This window comes from Dipteris shenzhenensis, chromosome 30 (genome assembly GCF_047967505.1).
Source record: "Dipteris shenzhenensis isolate YYH24624 ecotype China chromosome 30, Dip_SZ_1.0, whole genome shotgun sequence".
NCBI lineage: Eukaryota > Viridiplantae > Streptophyta > Polypodiopsida > Gleicheniales > Dipteridaceae > Dipteris > Dipteris shenzhenensis.
The window spans coordinates 6,235,744-6,240,289 of record NC_141625.1 but is presented as its reverse complement, the minus strand read 5'-3'; the positions used below and the strand labels follow the sequence as shown (position 1 = coordinate 6,240,289).

Sequence of the window (4,546 nt, the reverse complement as noted above, 5' to 3'; positions counted from 1 at the left end):
TCCCTTGGAATTTCGTATACTTCACATTAGTTGCCACCATTGCGATTGGATTGGCCGGAATGACCTGCACAATCGATGCCTATGTCACTAGCCCCCCAACTACCACCGTCGCTTGCAAAGTGAAGAATAAACCACGAACCACCAACGAGACACCACCCCACTATCGGTGAAGATGGCCAGCTCACTTAACATATATCGACCCATGCAAAGGGATGTAGCGCATCGACCGCACTCAAATTGCAGTAGGTGACAAACAGAGCTCCCAGGCATTCTCCTATGGGTCGCTCTAGCTCAAATTGGGCTCCACCATGTCCCAATATGCCACCACCAGCATCTTGCGGAGTCTGTTGAACATCTCGATCCGTCTCTGTCTGCAAAGAGAGACTGTCTAGGCCTACGCAATTGCCTCGTTGTCGGTACTAGCATATCCGGAGGTCCTTGCGACCTCGTTCGCATTCATGCCACGGGTTAGTACCACAATTTGACGAGTGAGACTATCAATGCTTGCATGAAGCATCCAAACTTGAAGAACCAATTCGCTCGCGAAACGACGATCTCCGAAACAAGCGTGTTGGGGCTGTGTATTCATTTAAGTTTTGAACATATCGAATATGTTAAATTGCATGGCATATGTGTCGCTCCCAATTATTTTCTCTCTACCTCTATGCCATAATCATTCATGTAAACACTCATTAACACAAACACATGTCAAAACCATGAGTACGAACACCACCTACACTAATGTTCAAAACCATGCCTCAAGTAAATGAGTTAGTCTCACATAATTCGAGCTCCAAATAAACCACTAGGCACTCACTCATTAATAATATAAACACGACCCATCAAGTACAAACCACCTACACTAAAGTTCAAAACCATGTCACTCGTAAACTTGGCCCATGCTTGCATATTCGCTATGCCTAAAGAAAAAGTCGTGATTCATTTCGAGAGGCATTCTAACTTTTTAAAGTGTTCTTTTTCAAATATATCCAAAGAGTCCACATAAAACATGCAAACTATATACAATGAACACTATAAGAAATCTTTCTCAATTCTCTGATATTTGTAAAGAATTTTGTAGGCAATGTAGTTATGTTTTAGGTGAAAATCTGCAATTTCTCATGAGACACCTTCAAATTTTTGAAACACCAAGTTCTGTGATTTGTTGAGAAAAAGGTTTTCTAAATTCTGTGAAGAGTGTCTCCAATTGCCATAATGCCATTCACCTGACATGAAGTGCAGAACTATAAATTCTGCAAGGACGCAGATCATTAGTCAGATAGACAACTAGTGCCTGAACTTGCAAGACTGCTGCAAGTTGTGATTTTTGGACAACGGTCTGTAAGCATACGTACCTCGAGAGGGGAGCCCAAAATGTGAATACTAAGCGAAATATCGTACAGCGTCACCCGTTGGCTTGTTAAGTTGTTATTACTACCACCTCTCGAAAAGACAGCATGCCGATCATGACAATAGAATGGCGCTTTATAGCATTCGTACGTCGGGAGTTTGAATCGAACGTGCCCTTTCATACAGCTCGTAATTTATTCTGCAACAGTGAAACAACGAGCCCATGCAAGGCTAGCTACTGCAGCAGTGTGCAGTTGTTCACTGATTACTGCTCGTGCACAAGGGTTCTTCCTGTAAATTAAAAGCAGCGTACGTGAAATGGTAGTGCCGGTCCCCGGAGGTTGAAATGGAATAAGGGACATTGGAACTTATGCGCGTATAGCTTTGCTTTCCTATCTCTTTCTGTGTCTCTCTTTTTATTCATATTGCCCTGACACGAATATTCGTTGTGCTTGATATTACATACTATGGGACATTGCATTCACCGGCTTCTTCTTTTAAAGTTATATTCCACAACCACAGGTAGCTCCAATTGCGTCGAGACAAAAAATTCCCTAAACGGGTACTTCACCAGACGAATGACTTAAGGCCTTACGTGAGAAATTAATCAACCAGCAATACATACGTAGCACGCGACCACTTACACTTAAGCGCATCTTATAATGGAAACAGTGCAATCAGAACGTGCAGTTCAGAAATCGACGGTTAACGCTGAATACTTGATCAGCTCGACTACATTAGGCACATTAGTCCTTCAGAAATAAATAATCTATTTGGCTGGGAGGACTCTCTTACATGAACAATATTCGTAAGCCTATACGCTTTCTGCCTTTCTGTGTAGAAGAAACAAAAACTCAAGTCATCCATCCCATCTTGCTTCCTTTCAAAGCTTGCAGTCACTTCTTTCTGGCTCTTCTCCGAAACCCCCTCCCAGATCTTCAGCCTGGCCACATTTTGGGCACCTGGTTACCTGCTTTTTCGAGTTGTCTTTAGGCACATTCTCTTGCACAGCCCTTTTCTCCTCCTCCACATCCTTTACAGCAGCCACTTCGTTCGATGAAGGCATAGACCAATTTTTTCTCTTTATTCCCTCAAGATCTGCCAGCAGCTCCATCAGGGCGGTTTTTGGATCTCCCCTGTTGCGGACCAGAATCTCACTCACTTCCGCGGGTGTAATATGTGCGTCGCCTATTTTCTTCTCCACCTTGGACAGCAAGTAGTGATTCTCGATACCAAGATAATTGTAAGCCAGAATCTTGAAAGCAGGAAACGTACAGTAGGACATGAAAATGTGCATGTCCATCCGTCCTGACCGAAGTAGAGCAGGGTCAAGGCTTTCTATATGGTTCGTGGTAAGTATAAAAATTCTCTCATCGCCGCAACAAGACCAGAGGCCGTCGGTGAAGTTAAGCAGGCCGGAGAGCGTCATACAGCCAGGTGGCTGGTCGTCTTTTTCAGGAAATGGGTCGCCAGCTCTGGACCTATTGGTGAAGTTCACGGAGCAGTCGACATCTTCTATCACTATTATCGACTTACTTGTCGTTCTCAGAAGCAGTTTGCGAAGCTCCCCATTGCAACGAACTTGCGTTAGCTCGAGATCGTATACATCATATCGCAGAAGATTCGCCATAGCTGCAATTAAGCTAGATTTCCCAGTGCCGGGAGGGCCATAGAGGAGGTAACCTCGCTTCCAGGCTCGACCAGTCTTTCTGTAGAAGTTTTCTCCAGCTGCAAAAGCCAGCAAGTCCACCATGATTTCAGCTTTGCGCGGAGGATCTAGCGCTAGAGTGTCGAAGGTCGAAGGATGCCGGAAAGGCACCGATTCCCAAGGCTGCACGTAGGAGTCGCTCCTGGCGTTAGTATACAGAAGCCGCTCCCGATTCTGGCAACGAATCTCCTTCGCTTGCTTGAGAATGTGATCGACGTAAGGGCCTAGAATTCGTGCCTTGTCTTTCTTGTGGATTATGAGCGTATACGTGCGTTTTTCATCAGGCATTGACCTCGGCCAGAAATTGTTGTGCTGCTGCCCATGCAAGTCAGAGGCATGATGCTCCCACCATACCTGGACGCCGTCGTAGGTGAAAAGAACGCGCTCCTTATTGGCTGCGCTGTAGGTGAAATCGTTCGAGCCAAAAATACGACACATCTTGACACGCTTAGCCGAGCTGAAGCTGGTCGAGCTGAGGTGCAGTTTGATGGCATCATAGAGCTCATTCAGGGAAGAGTCCTCGTACTCAGGGATGTCGATGAAGGCGTAGAGGCAGAGAGATTCATTGAGGCGACAGAAAAGCTGAGCGAGAAGCTCTTTGATGGGGGCAGGGAGGAGGCTGTGAAGCAAGGTTTGGGCGAGGGTGAGGAGGCCAAGGAGTGAGGCAAGGAAGCTCCAGAGCTCGAAGGCTTTGATCTCCATGGGAGAGGCAACGAAGAAGGTGAAGAGAAAAGGAGGGAGTGAGCGATGAGGAGCAAGCTGGAGCTATATAGAATGTGGGATAGGCAGGAGGGGAGGCAGCCATAGCCAGTATTGCGAGGTGGTGGAGATAGTAGACATAGTCACAGCAATAAAAGTGGACGAAAAGCAAGGTGCGAGAAGCAATGAAGGTGGCTAGAAGGGGTCAATCGCCATAGCCATCAGCTACAGGGAGCAAGCATGAGAGGAAGCGGAGGTGGCGATCGCCATAGCCAGCAAGAAAGCAAACAAAGCAGCACAAGAAGGGGCCATCGCCATAGCCATATAGCCATAGCCAGGGAAGCCACATGGAACCACAAAACATTTTTCAAAAAATACTTCGACGGTGCTAATGCCACGTCGGCAGGCGCCCCTGTGCGATGCCACGTGGTTCAATAAAACAATCAAAGATAGAGCCACGTCACCTCACGCCCATTTCCCACCGGTTGCCGTCTGGGCTGGCAGGCAGCTCCCCTGTAGCCTTTCTTTTAAAACCACGTCGGCACGCCCGTGTCCCTACAGGGTTGCAAATGCCACGTGAGCCAATAAATTTAAAAAAAGGCTCCCACTTTGGTAATGCCACGTCCGCACAGGCGTCTGTCAAAGCGCCTCAACCACAGTGCCCGCCTTGGCTGGCGGGCAGTGCCACGTGGTCAGGGCTGGACACGCCCCTGTAGCGTTCCAGCCACTTTTTGGGCACCCGTGCATTATTATCCTGCCCAACAGCCTTTTTTTTGCACAGCCTTTACC

The 4,546-nt window shown here is 47.2% G+C and overlaps 1 pseudogene; it reads right to left on the bottom strand.

The window, feature by feature from the left end:
* Positions 1-2,037: 2,037 nt before the first annotated feature.
* LOC147881652 (AAA-ATPase At4g25835 pseudogene) lies at positions 2,038-4,021 on the bottom strand (annotated as a pseudogene).
* Between the last annotated feature and the right edge of the window lie 525 nt (positions 4,022-4,546).